Here is a 24009-nt window from a genome sequence, read left to right as displayed (position 1 = left end):
GACAGAGAGAAAGGTCTTCCTTCTGTTGGTTCACCCCACAAATGGCTGCTACAGCCTGCGAGCTGCGCCGATCTGAAGTTAGGAGCCAGGTGCTTCCTCCTGGTCTCCCATGTGGGTGCAGGGCCCAAGCACTTGGGCCATCCTCCACTGCACTCCCGGGCCACAGCAGAGAGCTGACTGGAAAAGAGCAACCGGGACAGAACCAGCGCCCCAACCAGCACTAGAATCCAGACTGCTGGCGCCGCAGACGTAGGATAAGCCTAGTGAGCCACAGCGTGGGCCTAAACTCAACTTTTTTTAAAAAAGAATAATTTAGCTATCTTTACTCCATAAACAACTATTTAATATTATTTAAACACTTTTAGGAGATTATATATGTATATCCTCCAAAAACATTTAAAATATATATGGATGTATAAATAAAATAATTTATAATGGTATATACCTACATATAAATATATGAAAACGCTAGATATATTCCCAAAAGCTTTTGCAGCCACTTCTCTCTCCTTGGAAGCCCAAGGCCGTCCTGTGCTGAACACGGGTTTCCTTCGAGGTCCCAACAGAGAATCTCAGGGCCCCTCCAGCCGCCCAGCTCACAATGACTGTAACCTAGCAACGCCCTTAAACACAAGTGCGCAAGCGCATCTCTAGAGGGCAGTCACTGTGCCTGCACACAGAAGTCCGGCAACCAAGTGTGCTTAGTGTGCATGTGCATGATTCCCACCTGGTAAAACTGAGGGATTAGATTGTTTACAGATGTTGGTGGACTTGACCGAGTGTTGGGGTCATTGTGGAGACGAACCACTGGAGCCTGTGGAAGCCGTCTGCACCGCCCAGGACTCAGGGGCGTGGGATTTCAGGATGCTGAAGGCCTCGTCCGGAGTAGACGCCCTTAAAATCCCTCTCCACAGCTCCTGCTCCTCAGTTTATGCTCCCGCCACGTCCCCCTGAGTCCTGGGCGGCTGCAGTGGGAATGTAACAGATGCGAAGACAAAGTTGTGCTCTGTGATTTCAGAAACTGGCACATGTGCCATCTAGGTCAATCTTAAGAAATCAAAGCAGGCCTTCCAGAAAAAATGTCTTCAAGCCTCTTGCATTTGCCCAGCCTTTACATTTTCATTACATTTAGTTTTTATATTATTTCCCTTAATTGGATTCTTTAGGTCGATCCATGCATTATTTTGAAACATGGTGTTGTATTTATAAACTTTCTAAAATGAATGTTCACTTGTCCCAAACAGTTCATGAGTTGATGGTATGTTAAAATGCCCCATTTTTTTTTACTTGAAATTCCCTTTTTTCCCGTTTCTGTCTTTTTCATTGTGCCCAATTAAATGTTCTGTTTTGTATTCTTTTTTCCCTATACATGCATTCTTTATTCCATTACCAGCCCCTGTGCCCCATTAAAACAACAGTAGACAACCCAGCAATTACTACAGTCCAGTTGCACCACGATCCGAGGCTTACAGTGCTTTAACGCTTTTAACTTTGAGGGAAAAAAGGAGAAACAAGAGAAATACCCGTATCCGATACAACCCATACCAGCATCCGATACAAGTCATAAAGTCATACAGCAATTTAAGCATCTTGCACACCTGATGCCCAGAAGGGCTTCACCCCCGGGGTCAGCGCTCACACACGGCCAGGCCGTGAGAGAGGCCGAGGACCTCATGCTCACCCCAGAACGACCCGCAGGTGAGAGGAGACCAGAAATCCCCTCGGTGCTGGGACAGCCAGGAAGCGGTCAGTCTTCCTGGGGTCCGGACAGGCCACGCGCAGAGCGGACGCCAGGGGGCAGCAGAGGACGAGCGCGCGCGGCCCCGCGAGGCCGAGTCCCCCGCGGCCGCAGTCCCGGGCTCTGCCTGCAGAGGACGAAGTTCTCGGGACTGGGACCCTGCCCAGGGCGCAGCACCTGCGGGTCTGCATGGCGGTTCTGGGGGGCTGGCCGGGCTCAAGCCGTAGACCGAGGAATCCCATACGCTGCATCTGATGCGCGAGCCGAGGCCGACATGGAAGCTGACATCTGGCCCTGGTCCTCCGCGTGCCCGTGTGGGAGAAGAGCAGCGCGCAGCGGCTGCAGGGCGGGCGGGCCACCAACCTGCAGCTCCGCGGGTCGTGCCTGGCCGAGGGCGCGAACAACACCTCGGCCGCGTCCACCTCGCGCTGCCGGTGTTGCCAGTCGCGCGCTCGCTCGCTGCAGGCTGCAAACTCTGGGATCTGCGCCCGGGCCCTCCTTAGTCTGCAGAGGCAGGGGCTGGAGCCGCGGCGGCCGCTCAGGCCGGTGACCCTGGGCCTCGCCGCTCGGGCACAAGCTCGGCGTAGGTGGGTTTGGCGGCAGGAAGGCCGGCTTGGCGGAGCTGATGCTCGGGCAGGGAGGGCAGTGAAGAGCCGCCGCAGTTCTCCCAGCGAGATGCCCGTTCATCCTGGGGCCTGGCATCAGGGCGGCCTGGCGCCTGCCGCTGCAGGACAAGCAGGGCACAAGGCGAGGGGCAGGGGCGGCCCGAGCGTGAGTGAAGGGCAGTGCAGCCCTCCCAGACTGCGTCAGACGGAGGCGCCGTTCCGGATGGTCAGTGCTCTAACTCGGTGCTCTAGGGGCAGTCATTGTGGCCTTGCTGGGAAAGCCGTGGCCTATCACGCGGCATCCCATCGGGTCTGTGTCCCAGCTGCTCCACTTCCGATTCAGCTCCCAGCTGATGTCCTGGGAAAAGCAGCGGACATGGTCCATGTGCATGGCCCCTGCCACCACAAGGGAGACCCGAATGAAGCTCCCGGCTCCTGGCTGCCTCCAGGCTGGGCCCTGGACATTGCGGCCATCTGGGGAGTGAACCGGTGGATGGAAGATTCTCTCTCTCTCTCTCTCCCCCTCCCCCTCCCGCCCTCCCTCATTCTCTCCCTCCCTCCCTGCCTCCCACCACCCTTTCGCTCTACTTCTCCCTCCTTCCCTCCCTCCCTCATTGTAACTCAGTGTTTCAAATGAGTACTAAAATGTTTGCTTATCTACAAAACATGCAGTGCACTGGAATGAGTGTTTGGAACACTGGTTTAGACGACGTGGATGCCCTCAGCCCATACAGGACTCCCTGGGGTCCTGGATCGAGTCCAGGCTCCTGTTTTCTTCCTGGACCACATCCCATTTGTGGCTGGCACTTGGGGAGTGGGCCAGTGACAAGATGATCTCTTTCTGTGTCTGTCACTCTCTGCTGCTAAAATAAAATGAAAGGATAGAACATGTTAACATTTAAAAGTCTGCTACAGTTAGAAAGCTTTCACCTGTATTTTTTTCTTTCAGGATTCTCTTGGCAATATTGATTATCATTTGAGATGAATTTTAAGTCTATGCAAATCATTTATTCTATACAAATTTAATGAAAATATGTTTTGAGATTTTATTTATTTTAAAGATTTATTTTTCAAATTCATAGAGAGAGAAAGAGACAGAGAGAGCAAGCTTCCAACTGCTGGTGCACCACCCAGATTGGACAATGGCCAGCAATGGGCCAGGTGGAAGCCAGGAGCCAGAAGGTTCATCGAGGTCTCACACATGGGTAGCAGGGGCCCAAACACTTGGACCATCATCCACTGCTTTCCCAGGCCACTGAGCAGGGAGCTGGATCAGATGTGGAACAGCTAAGACTCGAACCAACTCCCACATGGGACGCTGGTGTTGTAGCTGGTGGCTTTATCTGCTATGCCATAACACCATCCCCAGACTCTGAGATTTTGATTGTGATTGAGTCAAGAGCAGTATTTTAGCTGAAAATCAACTGACTCCCTCTATCCAGACAAATGTCTCCATCTTTGTCCTGTTTCTTAAAAACTGTTTGGGAGGCAGAGAGCAATTTGGAAGGAGTGGGTGCTCGTGGGTTTTCAGTTGCAGACATTTTTGCCCCATTAATAACTGGGGAAGAGCGAAGTTGTTAGAATTGCCTCATGGAAGACTTCAGCTAGACACGAAGGGGGCCTTCCAGGTGATCAGGCTCTATATGATCCATGGAGTATATTGATTAGGAACATCGACTCCGGGACAGGCATTGGGCCTAGTCATCAACATGCCGTATTCCAGGGCTTCCTGGAGTGGGAGAAAGAGGCAACCACAGGGCTGGGGGCTGGGGGCTGGAGCTGGCCTTGGACTTGACCCCCGAGCCCTTGGAGCCTAGCACCATGCCGGAGTGCCCTGCTGCGAGTAGGACGTGCTGTAGGTGGGAGAGCCCTCCATGCATGTCCTGGAACTGCTCCTGGAGTTGTACTGCAGCGCGCTCACATCGCAGGCTGCCTGGGCTGCATCTAGGCGGTGCCGGGAGCTGCAGGCAGCCCAGCGGGTCCTGCATTGCGCTGTAGCTGTCCACGCGCTGGTTCGCGCCCGCGCCCAGGCCGGTACCCGCCCCCCACCCCGCTCACCTGCTGTGGCCGCTGGGTCCAGCAGCCCGCCAGGCAGCGTGCACTGATCCACCGGGGCCGGAATTTATAACCCTGTGCTCCTCCTCCACGTGCAGCGTTCACAGCCGCTCGGCCTCGTTGGTGAACGCCCGCTTCTCCGTCTCCCACAAGGGTTTCCACTCGGCGCCCAGGCGCTTGCTGGTCTCCGAGTTGTGCATCGCGGGGTTCTCCTGGGCCATCTTGCACCGCTGCCCGCGGGACCGCACCAGGAAGGCGTTCATGGGCCGCCTGACGCGATCCGGACGGTTGTGGTTGTCGCCCGTCCCCCCCCCCCCCCCCCCCCGCCCTGAAGTCTGCCGCGGGCCCGGCGGCTCCGCTCCGTCTCCATCCTGCTGTACCTGCGGGCGCTGCGTATGCGCGGGCCCGGCGGCTCCGGCTCCGTCTCGGTCCTGTTGCACCTGTGGGCGCTGTGCGCGGGCCTGGCCCCACCCTTGTTGGCTGGGACTCGGGGCCTGCGGACGGGGCGAGAGGAGGAGGGGAAGGGGCAGAGGTGCTGTGAGCACCTCCTCGGGGCTTCCCGAGGAGACCAGATGAGGAGAGATTTGGGGGAGAGAGAGAGGGGGAGAGAGAGAGAGAGACTGAGAGACTGGAATCGGGATCAAAAAGCAGCGCTTCCCTCTGTCTCCAGCCAGTGCCACCGCCACCACCACCAACTGTTGTTGTTGTTGTTATTATTATTATTATCATTATTACTGGAAAGGCTTTTCGTTCTCTTCTTTCTCTCGGTCTCGGTCTTAAAGAGGCAGCAAACTACTTTCCCCTTTTGCAAACACTCTCTTCTATGCCTGGGCAACTCCTGATGCTTTTTGGAGCAAGCTAATAGACAACGGTCTTCTATTGTCGTTATGTTTATTTATGTATAACAGGGAGAATCTGTGAGGCTTGAATCGGCAAAGGTTCATATCTCTGGGGATGGAGGCATACATAAGTCTCCTCAACTAGTGTCCTGATTCCCAGTGCTGTCTCTGCCCGTGGCATCTGCTTTCTTTACTCTCATCTACCCAGACTAAGAGGGCTTGTCTGCCTCTGACCAGTGGTTTGCGCTTTGGCCAAACCATGGAGATAGAAAATTCACCATCTTTTGGCTCTCATGGGGTTTTCTCCGGGTAACACAAATATTTTTCAACCTGAACACCTGCTTCCGTCATGTTTTTCAGCACGGCGCTGTGTGCGCTTGTCCTGTGCTGCCCTCTGGCATCCGCTCTGCATGTGGCCTGTCTGGACTCCAGGAAGACTGACTGCTTCCTGGCTGTCCCAGCACCGAGAGGATTTCTTAAGTCTCTCACCTGCTGGTCGTTTGGGGGCGAAGCTGAGGTCATCGGCCTCTCTCTGAGCACTGACCCCAAGAGTGGAGCCCTTCTGGGGCATCAGATTGTAAAATGCTTAGAATTGCTCTAATACTTGTATTGTTTTGAAAACTTTTATTTAATAGATATAAATTTCAGAAGTACAACTTTTGGATTATAGCGGTTTTTTTCCTCCATAACCACCCTCCCGCCCACAAACCATCCCATCTCCTACTTCCTCTCCCATCCCATTCTTCGTTAAGATTCATTTTTAATTATCTTTATACACAGATAACTTAGTATATATACTAAGTAAAGATTCCAACAGTTTATACCCACATAGACACACAAAGTGTAAAGTACTGTTTGAAGACAAGTTTTACCATTAATTCTCAAAGTACAACACATTAAGGACAGAGATCCTACATGGGGAGTAAGTGCAGAGTAACTCCCGTTGTTGATTGAACAATTGACACTCTTGTTTGTAATGGTTGTGGGTATGGGTTGGGGGTTTCTTTGTCTTGATTTCTCCTTTTTTTCCTCAAAATTAAAAGCTTTAAAGCACCATAAGCCTCGGATCGTGGTGCAACTGGACTGTAGTGATTGCTGGATTCCCTACTGTTGTTTTAATGGGTGCACAGGGGCTGGTAATGGAATAAAGAATGCATGGATCAGGAAAAACAAGAATAAAAAGCAGAACATTTGATGGAACACAATGAAAAAGCCAGAAATGGGAAAAACAGGAATTTCAAGTAAAACAATGGGGCATCTTAACATACCGTCAAATCATGAACTGTTTGTGGATCAAGTGAACATTCATTTTAGAAAGTTTATAAATATTACACCATGTTTCAAAATAATGCATGGATCAACTAAAAATCCAATTAAGGGAAATAACAGTAAAAACTAAAAGTAAAGAAAATGTAAAGGCTGGGCAAATGCAAGAGGCCTGAAGACATTTTTTCTGGAAGGCCTGCTTTGATTTCTTAAGATTGACCTAGATGGCACATGTGCCAGTTTCTGAAATCACAAGAGCACAACTTTGTCTTCGCATCTGTTAAATTCCCACTGCAGCCGCCCAGGACTCAGAGGGACGTGGCGGGAGCATAAACTGAGGAGCAGGAGCTGTGGAGAGGGATTTTAAGGGCGTCTACTCCGGACAAGGTCTTCAGCATCCTGAAACCCCACGCCACCTGAGCCCTGGTCAGTGCAGCATGAGTGTTTTATTCCCACAATGACCCCAACACTCGGTCAAGTCCACCAACATCTACTACCCTCTGGAGGCGCGCTTGCGCACTTGTGTTTAAGGGCGTTGCTAGGTTACGGTTATTGTGAGCTGGGCGGCTGGAGGCGCCCTGAGATTCTCTGTTGGGACCTCGAGGGAAACCCGTGTTCATCACAGGACGGCCTTAGGCATCCGAGGTGAGAGAAGTGGCTGCAAAAGCTTTTGGGAATATAATATATCTAGCATTTTCATATATATTTATATATAGGTACATACCATTATAAATTTATTTTATTTATATATACATCCATATATATTTTAAATTTTTTGGAAGATATATATATATATATATATATATCCTAAAAGTGTTTAAATAATATTAAATAGTTATTCATGGAGTAAAAATAGCTAAGTATTTCTTTTTTTTGAAAAAATTGAGTTTATTTATTTGAAAGAGTTACACAGAGGAAGACACAGAGACAGAGAGGTACTCCATCCACCAGCTCATTCCCCAGATGGCCACAAACTGACTGGGCCAAAGCCAGGAGCCAGGTTCCCCCATGGGTAGCAGGGGCCCAAGCACTTTGGCCATTTTCTTCTGGGTTACCCAGGGCATTAGCTGGAAGTTGGGTCAGAAGTGGAGCCACTGGGACACAAACTGGCACCCATATGGGATATTAGGATCACTGGCAGCAGCTTTATCTGCCACACCATTAGTTATCACAAAAATTTGTTTTTTCACCCTAAAAAAGGGCAATAGGAATAATTACATTTATCTAAATTTCTCCAACTGTTAATTAACCTAGTTATGAGTATTTTGTTTACCAAACTTAGCATTAAAATAACATGACAGGTTAAAAATACAATCTGTCTTCTGGATATAATGAAAGTGTAAGAATATGTCTTTTAATGAGTGAATATTTTTAAGGGTTTTTAAAGAAACATTCTAATATTCAAAGACAAATATTGATATAATACCTGCCTACCAAGGATTTCCTATTTTAGATTCACAAGCTTTTTTTCCATTTTTGTTGATAAAGTTTCAGGATAGAATGGAAGGAAACTAGACTAATTTCATAACAATGATTAGAGTTATGCTGCTTATTTCAGACTTTCATTAGATCAGTGGCTGAGGCATAACTATTTTACGTAAGAGTTATAACAGCAACAACATGTAAAATCTACAAGTAGCTTAGTTCTGGATCTCCATTAAACCTCATGGTTCTCCATGCAGTGCAGAGTCTTCTGTGGATGAACCTGCTCACCACTTTTCAGTTAGTGACTAAGCATCCTAGGATCCATTATTGCTTTCCCCTTCACCCTGTGTTGCTGTAACCCTCTAAGCCCAGTCCTGCTTAGAGGACAGCAGGAAAACCTACAATTGCTTACTTATTTTTTTTAAATTTATTTATTTTATTTGCAAGAGTTACACAGAGAGAGGAAGAGGCAGAGAGAGAGAGAGAAAGAGAGAGAGAGAGAGAAAGAGAGAGAGAGAGAGTTGGCTTTCCATCCCTTGGTTCAATCCCCAGATGGCTGCAACGGCCAGAGCTGAGCCACTCCAAAGCCAGGAGCCAGGATCCGGGTCTCCCACATGGGTGCAGGGGCCCAAGGACTTGGGCCATCTCCTGCTGCTTTCCCAGGCCATAGAAGAGAGCTGGATTGGAAGTGGACAAGCCGGGTCTCGAACCGGCACCCATATGGGATGCCGGCACTGCAGGCGGCAACCTTTACCCACTATGCCACAGTGCCAGATCTTAAAAGTATTTTTATTTTTGACAGGCAGAGTTAGACAGTGAGAGCGAGAGACAGAGAGAAAGGTCTTCCTTCCATTGGTTCACCTCCCAAATGGCTGCTACGGCCAGTGCGCTGCGGCTGGCACACTGCGCCGATCCAAAGCCAGGAGCCAGGTGCTTCCTCCTGTTCTCCCATGCAGGTGCAGGGCCCAAACACTTGAGCCATCCTCCACTGCCTTCCTGGGCCACAGCAGAGAGCTGTACTGGAAGATGAGCAACCGGGACAGAATCCGGTGCCCTAACCAGGACTAGAACTCCGGGTGCCGGTGCCGCAGGTGGAGGATTAGCCTAGTGAGCCACAGTGCCAGCCCAAGTATTTCTTAGTTTTATTTATTTGAAAAAGTTACAGGTGGTGTTGGGGGAAGGCAAGAAGATCTTCCATCTTCTGGTTTACTCCTCTGATGGCTGCAAAAGTCAGAGATGGGCCAAACCAAACCACTGGACCATCTTCTATTGCTTTTCTTAGGCCATTATCAGGGAGTTGGATTGAAGTGGAGCCTCTGGGACGCAAACCCTTGTCCATATGAGATACTGGTGTTGCAGGTGGCAGTTGTGTTCACCACACCACAATTCCAGCTCCTGGTACCAACCACTTTTGATAAGGGATTTTCAAACTGTCATACAAGGTTTATAACTGATTTAGTCATTTGCCATTTTTGGCTTATAGATTTGAAACAAGTGGACATTACAAATACAAGTGAAACATGCCCAAATTACCAGCAAAATCACTATACATTGTGTATGAGTCTGTTACTACAAAGAAGTTGAATTTGTGGGGTCTTGAGTTTAAAGCAGTTTATCCAAATATATTGTCCAAAGACAGTTGATTCTATGTGGGAGATTAGGGTACTGGGTGATGAGTCTGTTTTCTTTCTAATAAAATGTTCATGCTGAATGGAGACTTGGACCCCATGATTCAGGATCTACCCTTCTGACCAAACCCTCTCCCTGGTGTTTTACAGTACAGGCAAAGGTGTCCTAGAATGGTAAAGGCCCTAACTTTTCATGGCCCAAGCAATTATTGACCCTGTGGTCCAGGGTGACCAAGATTGAGTGATGCTATCTCACCTCATCTGTAAGCTACCAAAGCCTGAGTGATAGTGCAAGTTTTATATAAACTTTGAGAAGGAAGATGTGAGTAGTTGAGAAAGATAGGCATGGACCTAGGAAATGATACTTACTGGAGCTATCTTGGAGATGTGACTTTCAGTGAAGGGCTAATTTGCCATATCTGAAACATCACTCCCTTACACACTCCCATTGCTTCATTCTGCCTTTGTTATTCCCAGAATTTGAACTGTTTGAAACCTATCCTCTCTGCATTTTGTATTTGGAGATAATGCTGAATCTCCCTGTATCCTGATAGTTTTTTCTGGTGGCTCAGGAATTGTCAGGATCTCTGTACCATATAAGAAAGATGAAACAAAATGTGCTCTAGGACATTGTCTGTTGACAAATGTCAAATGATTAATAGATGTCAGATACCATGGCATTTTAAGTGGAAGCATTTACTTTACAGAAATTGTAAGGCAATGCCCATGATGTTCAAGCAGTTTAAGTGGCAGTGGTCTTGCTGACATCCTTGCTGACATAGTCGGCATGAATCATGCCCTTGGAAATATCTATGTGAAGTTCTCTTGATTGTATTTGGCATACTATTAAATTTTCCATACTCATCAAAGTGTATCAGGCTTTTTGTTGTAATTTTATTTGTAATTTTTAAAGTATTTATTTGAAAGGCAGAGCATGAGAGAAGGGGAGAGAAAGATGTTCCCTCTGCTGGTTAATTCACTTTCCAAATGTCACTAACAGCCAGGGCTATTCCAGGCTGAAGCCAGGAGGCAGGAATCCATCTGGGTCTCATATGAGGGTAGCAGGAATCCAAGTACGTATCCATCATCTCAGATGATGTATTTTAAGTATGTAATAGCAAGCAATAACAATCTAAGAATGTGCATATGGAATATGGTTGTCCCAAGCAGTAGTCTAGCCTGTATTCGACTTTCTCAATTCTGGTGGTTTGTCATGATTTTTGCCTAGGCCTTGCATCTCCAACAGGCAAGGCCCAGATTTCTTCATAATATAACAATTTAATAAACTCCAGTAGGCAAATACTTTTCAAAGTGTGTTGGTATCATATATATTGATGTTTTCATTAACCTAAGGATAATAACTAGATTTAATCACTGTCAATTAAATTCCCTGTAGTGTGATGGCTGGATCATATTGTAGATCCATTTTCAGATTTCTGAAGAATCTCCATACTGTCTAGCATAATGGTGGTTCTACTTTACATTCCCATCCATAGTGTATTAGGGTACCTTTTCCCCACATTCTCTCTAGCATTTGTCATTTTTGATTTTTGGATGATCGTCATTCTAACTGGGGTGAGATGAAACCTCATTGTTTTGTTTCCATTTCCCTGATGGCTAGTCATCTTGAGCATCTTTTCCTGTGCCTGTTGGCCATTTATATTTCATCTTTTGAAAAATGCCTGCTCATATCCTTAGCCCATTTTTTTACATATTTATTTATTTGAAAGGCAAAGTAACACAGTGAAAAGGAGACAGAGAGATCTTCCCTTTAGTGGTCCTCTCCCCAGATGGCTGCATTGCAGGGCTGGAACAGGCTGAAGCCAGGAGCTTCTTCCAGTTCTGCTGTGTAGTTGCAGGGGCCCAAGGAATCTCCCAGGCACATTAGCAAGGAGCTGGATCAGAAATGGAGCAGGTATGACTTGAACTGGTGCCCATAAAGGGATACTGGCCTTCAGGTAGTGGTTTACACACTGTGCCCACTTAACCATTTCTTAACTGGGCTATTGGTTGTGTTGTGGAGTTATCTGACTGGCATCATAAACACTAGGTTAAATGTCTCTCATCTTTTAAATTTTTTCTCAACAATTATATTTGATCTACTGAGAATTCTTTTCTGTTTATGTCATGACCTCACTGATTCTTTTTCTTCTTGAATTCTTTGACTGTTTTCTCACCATCATACATCCAAACATTATAGGTGCTTTCCCATTTACCCCATCCTGAAATTATTAATCTGTCTGGCCCTCTGTGGTCTGATAGTCCTGTTTCCCATACTTACTTCTATCCAGCATTACTATGAGCTGGCTTTGGCCAAATCATCAAGATGGGGCTTTTTTCCAATCTTTTCTATGTTTGCCATGTCTAGCTTCACCTTGGTGTCAAATCCTGCTACTTGTTTTTTTTTTTTTTTGCTCTTAAATTTTTAAGCAAATATTTGAATGCAGTGTTTAAAAAGATGAGGAAAAGGGAAGTATTATATTTTTATTACACCTATAAAGATTTTAGTTTTTTTAAAGATTTTATTTTTTGAAAGAGTTACAGAGAGAGTAGAGAGAAAGAGAGAGAGAGGTCTTCAATCTGCTGGTTCACTCCCCAAGGGGCTGCAACAGCCAGAGTTGAGCTGATCTGAAGCCAGGAGTTTCTTCAGGGTCTCCCTCGTGGGTGCAGGGGCCCAAGGACTTGGGCCATCTTCTACTGCTATCTCAGGCCACAGCAGAGAGCTGGATCAGAAGAGGAGCAGCCGGGACTAGAACCAGTACCCATATGGGATGCCAGAGCTTCAGGTCAGGGCTTTAACCCACTGCGCCACAGCGTTGGCCCCAGGTGATACTCTTAATTCAATAAATCTATAGCAGGCTATTTTTTAAATTGATAATTTTGCATGGCCTACAAATAATGTTAAAATATCCAAATGGATTTTGGTAGGACACAGGTTCCCAACTTCTGCTCATGCAAGTATTCATCTTATTTCATTTTACTTGAGCATGGAGAACTTCTTTAGCATTTTATAGCATCTGCTGGTGGTTATCTTCATATTTTGTTGTTTAAAAAATGTATTTTTCCACTACACAGGTTAATGTTCATTTTTTGTTTACTTAAGAGACACAAAGGTCTTCTATCTGATAGTCCACTCCCCAAATGCCTGCAAACGCTTGAGCAGGGGCCAGGCCAAAGCCAGGAACCTGGAACTCTATCCTATGTGGGTATTTGGGACCCAACTACTTGAGCTGTTATCTGCTGCCTTCCTGGGTGAGCATTAGCATGAAGTTAAATCAGAAGCAGGGGTAGCTATACTGATATATGAGCATACCAAGAAGCAGCTTATCCCAATGAGCCAAAATGTTCCCCTTATATTTTACAGTATTTACATTACATATAGAATCCGGGTTGGGAGAACATTTTCTCTGAGTACGCTGATGATTTCTTTCCATTGTTTCTGTGGGGAAGTTAGCCATCAATCATGGATGGCTATAACTCAGTATGCCATAGGCTGTTCTTTCATTACATTCAAGATCTTTTCTTTGTATTTGGATTCCTTCAGTTTGTTATTTGCCTAGAATAGTTTTATATCTGTGCTGATTAGGACACATTCTATATTTCACTCATTTTATTTTTACTGAAATTTCAGTTGCAGTTATGAAGGACTTTGAAATAACAGACAAGGTTATTTTGATGCAAAAATGTTAGTAATCCATGCATACCAGTGGTCTGGAAGAAGTTTATTCAAAATCAATACTATAAACACTACGCATAAATGTGAAAACAGCATAATTGTGCATTTAATTTTTCTTTAGCCAAAGTGAACTTGTTTTTTAGTTCTCCTTTCTGCAAATCTTTTAATGTTAGATTGCTTTCTAAATCATTCCTGGGCTTCTGAAGCTCTTTTATGAATTAAAATCTTTTGGCTTATTTTCCATTTTAGTCTGTTTTTGTGTCTGATAAAAATGGTACACAATGGGTTATTTAGAAAGAAAAACAGTTTTCAAAATTACTTGCTTGAAAGAGCAACAGAAAGAGGGAGAGAGGGAGGGATTGAAATTGAGTTTATACACAGAATAACCAGATGGCTACAACAATCAGGGTGGGACAACGCCAAAGCCAGGAGCCAGGAGTTTCATCTGAGTCACCCACATGGGTGGCAGGGACCTAAATGCTTGAGCAATCATAGACTGCCTTCTTGGTACATTAGCAGGAAGCTGAATTGGAAGTTGAGCAACAGGACTCAAATCAGACTCTGCTGTGAGATCAAAGATTCACCAGTGGTGGAACAACCTTCTGTGCCACAAGACTAGCCTCAAGAAATCAAATTTACTTCTTAGAGTCTGAGGGTGGGCAGCCTAAAGTCAAAAGGCCCTATCTGGAAAGGTCCATCTCCCTGAATCATGATGTGGCAAGAGTGAAATCAAATTATGAGAAAAAATAAGAGGTAGAACTGAGAGCCTTTGGTCTTTTAAAATTGGTAGGAAGATGTTCCTTAGGATAGGGACTGTTACCTTGAGGATTAAGCTTCCAACACATTATATGGATATATTAAAGTCCTACTATATATCATGCTCCATTGTGCTAATTCTTTTCCATTTCCATTTTTTTGAATACCAATAGGCTTTTTTTTTGACAGGCAGAGTTAGACAGTGAGAGAGAGAGACCGAGAGAAAGGTCTTCCTTCCATTGGTTCACCCCCCAAATGGCCGCCATAGCCACCATGCTGTGCCAATCCAAAGTCAGGAGCCAGGTGCTTCCTCCTGGTCTCCCATGCAGGTGCAGGGCCCAAGGACTTGGACCACCCTCCACTGCCTTTCTGGGCCACAGCAGAGAGCTGGACTGTCAGAGGAGCAACCGGGACAGAATCCGGCACCCCAACAGGGACTAGGACCCGAGGTACTGGCGTTGCAGGCGGTGGATTAGCCTAGTGAGCCATGGTGCCTGCCCACAAATACATTTTCATTATAGTAAATATTTAGTTTATCATTCTTTATCTAACTTTAAATGATTTGTAATACTGGAATATATTTGGAGATTATTAACTAACTTGCCTGCTACTTGCAGCATCTAACTTTTTTTTTTTTGGAGAGAAAGATTTATCTTTTGGTGAGTTCTCCAAATGCTCACATGAGTAATTTAACAAGAATGATGTGAGTGTGGGTTATTTATCAGCCTTAAAATGATCACAACCTTTTAAATCAACAAATAAGATTAAAATATTGACTTAAAAATGAAAGCCTAATGGTTTGCAAATTCACTTTTTTTTGGAAAATTTTTATTTAATAAATATTAAATTTCAAAAGTACAACTTTTGGATTTTAACAGTTTCCCCCTATAACCACCCTCCCACCTGCGAACCATCCCACCTCCTACTCCCTCTCCCATCCCATTCTTCATTAAGATTCATTTTTAATTATCTTTATATACAGAAAATCAACTTAGTATATACTAAGTAAAGATTTCAACAGTTTGCACCCACACAGAAACACAAAGTATAAAGTACTGTCTGAAGACTAGTTTTGCTGTTAATTCTCATAGTACAACACATTAAGGACAGAGCATACATGGGGAGTAAATGCACAGTGACTCCTGTTGTTGATTTAACAATTGACACCTCTTATTTATGACATCAGTAATCACACAAAGCTATGGAAGCCTCTTGAGTTCACAAACTCCGACCTTATTTAGACAAAGCCACAATCAAAGTGGAAGTTCTCTCTTCCCTTCAGAGAAAGGTACCTCATTCTTTGATGGCTCATTCTTTCCACTGGGATCTCACTCACAGAGATTTTTTATTTAGGTCATTTTTTGCCACAGTGTCTTTGCTTTCCATGCCTGAGAAACTCATGGGCTTTTCAGCCAGATCTGAATGCCTTAGGGGCTGATTCTGAGGCCAGAGTGCTATTTAGGGCATTTGCCATTCTATGAGTCTGCTGTGTATCCCACTTCCCATGTTGGGTCATTCTCTACTTTTTAATTCTATCAATTACTATTAGCAGATACTGGTCTTATTTATGTGATCCCTTTGACACTAATGCTATCTTTATGATCAATTTTGAACTTAAACTGATCATTTTAACTAGTAAGATGGCATTGGTACCTGCCAACTTAATGGGATTTGGAGTTCCATGACACGTTTCTAGCTCTACCATTAAGGGGTAAGTCTGAGTGAGCGTGCGCCAAACTGTACCTCTCCTCCATTTCTTATTCCCACTCTTATTTTTAACAGGGATCAATTTTCACTTAAATTTAAACATCTAAGAATAATTGTGTGTTAATTAAAAGAGTTCAACCAATGGTATTAAGTAGAAAAAATACTAAAAAGAATAAAATAGTAAGCTCTTTCTCGACAGTCAGGACAAGGGCTGATCACGTCATTGTTTCTCATAGTATCAGTTTCAGTTCTACAGGTTTCCTTTTAGGTGCTCAGTTAGTTGTTACAGATCAGGGAGAACATATGATATTTGTCCCTTTGGGATTGGCTTATTTCACTCAGCATGATGTTTTCCAGACTTCCCATTTTAATGCAAATGACTGAATTTTATTTTTTTACCACTGTGTAGTAATCTATAGAGTACATATCCCATAGTATCTTTATCCAGTCTTCTGTTGATGGGCATTTAGGTTGATTCCATGTCTTAGCTATTCTGATTGAGCTGCAATAAACATTGAGGCACAGACAGCACTATTATTTGCAAATTGGGATGGCTGGGTCATGTGGTAGGGCTATATTCTGGTTTCTGAGGAATCCCCAAACTGTCTCCATAGTGTCTTTACCAGTTTGCAGTCTCACTAAGAGTAGATTAGTGTGCCTTTTCTGCCACATTCTCACCAGCATCTATTAGTTGATTTCTGTATGTAAGCCATTCTAACCAGGGTGAGGTGAAACCTCATTGTGGTTTTGATTTGCATTTCCCTGATGGCTAGTGATCCTGAACATTTTTCATGTGTCTGTTGGCCATTTGGATTTCCTCTTTTGAAAAATGTCTTTTTAGGTTCTTGGCCCATCTCTTAAATATGTTGTTTGTTTTGTTGTGAAATTTCTTGATCTCTTTGTTGATTCTGGTTATTAATCCTTTATCAGTTGTATAATTTGTATTTTCTCCCATTCTGTCAGTTGTCTCTTCACTTTCCTGACTCATTCTTTTGCAGTACAGAAACTTCTCAATTTGTTGTAATCCCATTTGTTAGTTTTGTCTTTGACTGGTGTTATATCCTTGATGAAATATAAGTTGGCTATAGATGTTTGGGTTGATTTCTGGTATTTCTATTCTGTTCCATTGGTCTATCCATCTGTTTCTGTACCAGTACCATGCTGGTTTGATTATAACTGCCCTGTAGTATGTCCTGAAATCTGATATTGTGATGCCTTTGGCTCTGTTTTTGTTGTCCAAGATTGCTTTAGCTATTTGAGGTCTCCTGTGTTCCATATGAATTTTAGCATCATTTTTTCAAGATCTGAGAAAGAATGTGTTTGGTATTTTGATTGGTAACACATTGAATCTGTATATTGATTTGGAAGAATAGACATTTTGATGATATTGATTCTACCAATCCATGAGCATGGAAGATTTTTTTTCTCATTTTTTGGTATCCTTTTCTTTCTTTAAAGTTTTGTAATCCTCATCATAGAGATCTTTGACATTCTTGGTTAAGTTTATTCCAAGGTATTTTTTATGGCTATTGTGAATGAGATTGATATTTTTTAGAAGTTCTGTCTCAGCTGTGGAATTGACTGTGTATACAAAGGCTGTTGATTTTTGTGCATTGATTTTATATCCTGCTACTTTGCTAAACTCTTATATGAATTCCAAAGTCTCTTAGTGGATTTCTTTGGATCCACTAAATAAAGAATCTTATTGTCTGCAAGGAGGGATAGTTCGACTTCTTCCTTCCCAATTTGTATCCCTTTAATTTCTTTTTCTTGCCTAATGGCTCTGGCTAAAACTTCTAGTACTATGTTGAATATTCAATGGTGAGTGGGCTTCCCTGTCTGGTAGCAGCTCTCAGTGAGGATGCTTCCAACTTTTCCCCATTCAATATGATGCTGACTGTGGGTTTTTCATAAATTGCCTTGATTGTGTTGAGGAATGTTCCTTCTATCCCCAATTTGCTTAGAGTTTTCATCATGAAAGGGTGTTGTATTTTACCAAGAGCTTTCTCTGCATCTATTGAGATAATCATATGGTTTTTCTTCTGCAGTTTGTTTATATGGTGTATCACATTGATTTGGGAAAGCTGAACCATCCCTGCATAACAAGAATAAATCCCACTTAGTCTGGGTGGATGATCTTTCTGATGTGATGTTGAATTCTATTGTCCAGAATTTTATTGATCATTTTTGTGTCAATGTTCATCAGAGAAACTGGTCTGTAAGTTTCTTTTTCTGCTGCATCAATTTCAGGTTTAGGAATTAAGGTGACACTGGCTTTGTAGAAAGAATTTGGGACAATTCCCTCTATTTCAATTGTTTTGAATAGTTTGAGAAGAATTGGAGTTAGTTCTTTAAATGTCTGGTAGAATTTAGAAGTGAATCCATCCAGTTCTGGGCTTTTTTTCTTGGGAGGGCCTTTATTACTGATTAAATTACTGACTTGGTTATGGGTCTGTTTAGGGTTTTTATGTTTTCATGGTTCAATTTAGGTAGGTTGTATGTGTCCAGCAATCTATGCATTTCTGCTAGATTTCCCAGTTTGTTAGCATACAACTCTTAGTAGTAATTTGTTTTAAAGATTTATTTATTTATTTATTTGAAAGTCAGAGTTACACAGAGTGAAGGAGAGGCAGAGAGAGAGAGAGAGGTCTTCCATCCACTGGTTCACTCCCCAATTGGCTGCAATGGCCAGAGCTGTGCTGATCTGAAGCCAAGAGACAGGAGCTTCCTCCAGGTCTCCCATGCAGGTGCAGGGGTCCAAGGACTTGGGCCATCTTCTACTGCTTTCCCAGGTCATAGCAGAGAGCTGGATTGGAAGTGGAGCAGCCCGGTCATCCATATGGGATGCTGGCACTGAAGGTGGTGGCTTTACCTGCTACACCACCATGCCAGCCCCTAGTAGTAATTTCTGATGACTCTTTATTTCTGTGGTGTCTGTTGTTACATTACTTTTTTCATCTTTAATTTTATCGATTTGGGTCTTCTCTCACTTTTTGGTTATTTGGGCCAATTGGTGTGTCATTTTTGTTTTTGTTTTTTCTTTTTAAAATCAACTATTCATTTTGCTGATCTTTTGTAATGTTCTTTTGGATTCAATTTTGTTGATTTCTTTTCCAATTTTAATTATTTCTCTTCTCCTACTAGTTTTGGGATTGGTTTTCTGTATTTTTCCTAGATATTTGGGATGCATTGATAGCTCATTTATTTGGTGCCTTTTCAATTTCTTGATGTAGGCATCTATTGCTATAAACTTTCCTCTTAACGCTGCTGTTATTGTGTCCCATAAGTTTTGATGTGTTGTTATCTTCAGTTGCTTCCAGAATGTTTTTTATTTCTCTTTCATGTATGACCCATTGTTCATTCAGGTGCATCTTGTTCAGTATCCATGTGTTTACATATGTTCTAGGGTTTCCTGAGTTCCTAATTTCCAGCTTCATTCCACTGGGGTCTGAGAAGATGCATGGTATGATTTTGATTCTTTTGAATTTGCTGCAACTTGCCTAGTATGTGGTCAATCCTAGAGAAAGTTCCATGCACTGCTGAGAAGAATGTGTATCCTTCAAGTATAGGATGAAAAGTTCTATAGATATGTTAGATCCATTTGGTCTATAGTGTCTATTAAACTTGCTGTTAACTTGTTAATTTTCTGTCTGGTTGATCTGTCTATTGCTGAAAGTGAGTATTGAAGTACCCAATACTACTCTATTGGAGCATAAGTCTCCTTTGAGTCCCTTAACATATCTTTTAAATAGTCTGGTGCCCTGTAATTAGGTGCATATATGTTTATAATAGGTAGATCTTCCTGTTGAATTGATCCCATAATCATTATATAGTGCCCTGCCATTTTTCCAAAAATATTTCTAATATATAGTTTGAACTTCCTGTGTTCTTTTACTGAGAGATTTTTTTCCTTTACCTTCTTTCATATTGATGACCATGTTTCTGTGTATAACACATCTTTAAGCATCTTTTGCGGGGCTGGATGAATGGTGACAAATTCTTTCAATTTCTGTTTGCTATGAAAGGTCTTTATTTCACCTTCATTCACAGATGAGAGCTTTTCAGGATATAATATTCTGGGATGGCAGTTTTTTTCAATTAGTAGTTGGACTATGTTTTGCCATTCCCTCCTAGCCTGTAGGGTTTATGATGAGAAGTCTGCTGTGAGTCTAATTGGAGATCCTCTGAGAATAATCTGGCATTTCTCTCTTGCACATTTTAGAATCTTTTCCTGAAGCTTCATTGTGGGGAGTTTGATTACAATGTGTGGTGGCTAGTATCTTTTCTCGTCATGCCTATTGGGAGTTCTGTGTGCTTCCTGTATGTGGATGTCTTTCTCCAAACCCTGGAAGTTTTCTGCAAGTATCTCACTAAAAAGGCCTTCTAATTCTTTTTCTCTCTCCATGCCTTCAGGAATTCCCAGAACCCAGATATTGTTTTTTAATAGTATCCTGTAAATCCCCAACAATATTTTTTAGATTTCTAATTTCTTCTTCTTGTCTTCAGTTTGACTCTATACTTCCTGTTCTCTTTCAAGTCTGATATTCTCTCTTCTGCCTCACTGATTCTGTTTTTAAGGCCTTCAACTGCATTTTTTATTTTTTTCTATTGAATTCTTCATTTCATTTTGGTTTTTCTTCAATATCTCAATTTCATGTTCTATTGAATTCTTCATTTCATTTTGATTTCTCCTTAAGATTTAGTTTTCATGAGAAAGACTTTTTTCATATCCTGCATGGATTTCAGTACTCTGTGTGCTTGGTTTTGATTACTTCTAAGTATTCTTATCATCAATGTATTGAGTTCCATTTCTTGCATTTCTTCTATTTCATTGTCTTCATAATCTTGTATTGAAGTGTCACATTCTTTTGGGAGCATCATGTTGTCTTCCTTATTCTTGTTTCTTGGATTGTTCCATTTCTTGTTCAGCACTTGTGGAAATACTCATTGGTTTCTTCTTCTTCTTTTGCTTTTATTTCTGCTGTGGTGGCCTTTTTCATTGTACTATGACTCTGTAGATAAGTGGACTATCTGCTTTCAGCGAATCTCTAGAGGCTTGTGGTGGGTGTGGCCAGAGAGCACTGTTCAATTCTTCAGGCTTAAGGACGTGCCTAAGGTGACACACCCAGGTTTGGTGTGGTAAATCTCTCTCTCTCTCTCTTTTTTAATCAGAAGGGAAATATTTCCGCTCAGCTAAGCTCTTCACTTTGATGGTGATCAGTGCCTGAGCGCTAGCCCCAGTGGGTTTATTTGTCTGCCCTGTCACAAGGACCACACAATGGATCTGTGCAGTCATCAGTGTAAGTTCAGATTCCCCTGCAATGTCTCCCACCAACTAGCCAGGTCTGCCTGAGGTTGTGGTATCTCCTACCAAGACTACTCAAAGTCTCAGCCACACCGTGACTTCTCCCACACACTCAGTTTTTTTTTTTTTTCACAATCCCAGTTCAGAAGTTCCATACAGTCACTAGGTCTTAGCCTCCTGTTATTACTCCCCACCAGAGTCAGGTTTCTCTGCTCGGCTGATTGCTGGTTGCAAACACAAGCTGCCGCTGCTGTTATGTATGTCCAAAACGGAACTGGCTCTATCAGCTTGCACGCCTTTGTAAGGCGATCAGAGAGAAATGTGTCTCTATGGCCCCTTTTTTCTCTCATCTAGTTAGGTTGGTGTACTTTCCCTCATGGGGCTTCAAGCCTTGTTCCCTCTAGGCTCTTCCTGCTGCTTTTTTGCCAGTGTCTCCAGCTACTGCAGTCTTATCTCACCTTACTTTCCAATGCTGGAGCTTAGCCTCTCAGATGCTGGTGGTTGGTGACCACACCCTTCAAGTAGGTCCACTGTGTCCTTCTAATTTTGGAAGAGTTTCCTCTGCCATGTTTTTCTCTAACTCTTTCCTGAGACTACACTATCTCCACTTTTTTTACTACCTTCTCCTGGACTAGATCAATAAGCTTTCTCCCTATTCCACCATCTTCTCTATGCTTCTTTATGGAAAACCCTTGTTTTAATCATTACAAAATGTCCATATTTGACCCTATGGCCTTATACTAAGAACTGATTACATTAAGAAATGAAAGCTATTTCTGCTTCTAATGTCAACTCAGTCCTTGGTGGAGTACCCTACAATATTCCTGCTGAATTTCCCAGTTGAAATTGGTTCTAGATTTCTTCAGAAGGCATTTCCAAGGAAACAATTCAAGGTCTTTGTTTGAAGTCTATATAAATACCAAAGGAAATAAAGGATGCTGTGGTGAGGTTCAGAGAATAGGATGCAGGTCTCCACTTCTCTGCTGCAGAAGGACAGTACATGCCTCAGCAGAAATCAATTTCAGGTATAGGCCAGATACAGAGAGGATTTCAGGTCTGATCTTTTGGGGCCTGAACAGGGAACAAGATTTTGTAAGTTGCCATACAATGATTGTCCACACAGAAAGAGGGAAACTAGAGGGGCCATCACATCTCAGGGCCATCACAGCTAAAGCACACTGTAGTAATAGGAGAGGTGGGGAGGGGCATAGGCTCCAGCACAGTATACGCTCAGCACAATGATAGGGTCCATGCACCCTTGCTGCTTCTTTGTATGATCCAAAGACTTCTGTGGCTTAGCAGCACTGGAAATTATTAGAGTTCCCAGGGCCAAAGTCCATCTGTGTTCTCCCACTCTTGTGTACAGGAGGCCTAGCCTGGGCTGGTTGGTCATCTGCAGACATTGCCATCCCAAAGCCTGGCTCTTGGCTGTCCTCCTAGGGTCTCATAGGCAAATGAGGAATATATCCCTGGTCTGGGATCTAGCATAGGGCTGGAAAGGTCTACTCCTCACTGTGCACACCCTGTTGGACCACACACCGGGCTGATTCCCTGCTCAGGCTCTGAATCAAGTCAGGCACAATCAGCACAAACTCCTGAAGAAAGTGCTCTTCCTGCACAATTAGTTCCAGCTGCTCACAGAATGCTCTCTCTCAGCCTGGGACAGGTCCATTCTCCAGCTCATCCATCTATGAGCATGCACATCACAGCTGGGATTTGGGGTTTTCAGATGCAGGCTGGAGGCAGCCTCATTCATTGTTTTAGGGAAAGTGAGATGTTGAGAGGTAGTGTTTTCAGCTCCACTCTTTCACTGGAAGGCTTGAAGCTGTGGTCAATGTCTGCCTGAAGGTCCACAGAGCCAAGGAAGGGTGTGAGAGCACAGAGGAGGGAGCAGGGTCATGTTGGGCAATCCAAGATGGGATCAGGCTGAGGGGAGGAATAGGCAAGACTCTCTGTGAACACATGTTGTCTGTGTTTGTGTCTCTCAAGATTGGGTCTTGCAGAGCATTTCCAAGTCCAACAGTGAGGATGAAGCCCCTCAGGTATGAGCAATACCCACAAAGACTGGAGAGTCAAATTAGGGGAAGGCTTGGATTATCTGCTGCTTTGGACTTTGGAGAGGACATATTAACTCAGGAGGAAAAAATATATTGCATGTAGATGTCTGTTTTGTTCTTTTTTACATTAATTATAGAGTAGGAAGAGGTTATATACCCATGGGATTGGAGCAAACTGAATTTTTACTGATCATTTCTTGCTTTAGTATTTAAAACGTTACATTTTCTCTACTGCTGACCATCCCTGGCATTGCCGTTGCAAAGATCAAGTCCACTGCATTGTGATAGGACAGCACTGCCTGCATATTCAGGACAAGAGATGTTTGAGTTTTCTGTTGACCATTATCTTAGTCCACTTTTCACTGCAACATAATACCTGAGACTCTGTATTAATAAGGAAGAGAAATTGCTTTCTTCTCACGGTTGGCAGGTCAAAGACCAAGATGGTGCCATTGTGTCTGAGGAAGGGCTCTTTGTTGCATCCTGGATTCACTTGGCAGAAGGCAGAAGGGCATGGGATACAGTGGGACACCATCTCTCACACACACTGGCTGGAACCCACACAGTCCTGTAGCAAGTGCCAGTGACAGTGAGTAGTGGACCCTGCCCTCTGCACAGCCAGTACATGTACCAATGCTTTTGTGCTCTATCTTCACTGTCTACTCCCAGCTTACAACACAACCTTCTCACCACCAGGTTTGGCCAAGTTAAAGAATACTTCCTCTGAGCTGACAGGGGAGGCCCCAACATCCTAGAATTGTGATGGCCAAGCATTACTTTGAGTTCCTCTTGGCATCCCCATCTCACCCAAGTCTGGAATAGGCTTTGTGACAGGCTGTTATCCAGTTACTACTGGAGATACTGCATAGCTGCACAGGCTTTCCAGAGGATCTGTGTTAGGGCATTCTGGGCTGGAAGCACACACTGGCCCTCACGGTCCTGCTGACCTCAT

At 43.7% G+C, this 24009-nt stretch overlaps 1 pseudogene; it reads right to left on the bottom strand.

Moving 5' to 3' along the window:
* Positions 1-3656: 3656 nt before the first annotated feature.
* On the bottom strand, positions 3657-7123 carry LOC138847937 (transcription factor SOX-2-like; annotated as a pseudogene).
* Positions 7124-24009: the final 16886 nt, after the last annotated feature.

The sequence above is a fragment of the Oryctolagus cuniculus genome, unplaced genomic scaffold (genome assembly GCF_964237555.1).
Source record: "Oryctolagus cuniculus unplaced genomic scaffold, mOryCun1.1 SCAFFOLD_55, whole genome shotgun sequence".
NCBI classification, from domain to species: Eukaryota; Metazoa; Chordata; class Mammalia; order Lagomorpha; family Leporidae; genus Oryctolagus; species Oryctolagus cuniculus.
Note: the sequence above shows the minus strand (reverse complement) of the source record. Positions and strands in the feature narration are given on the sequence as shown.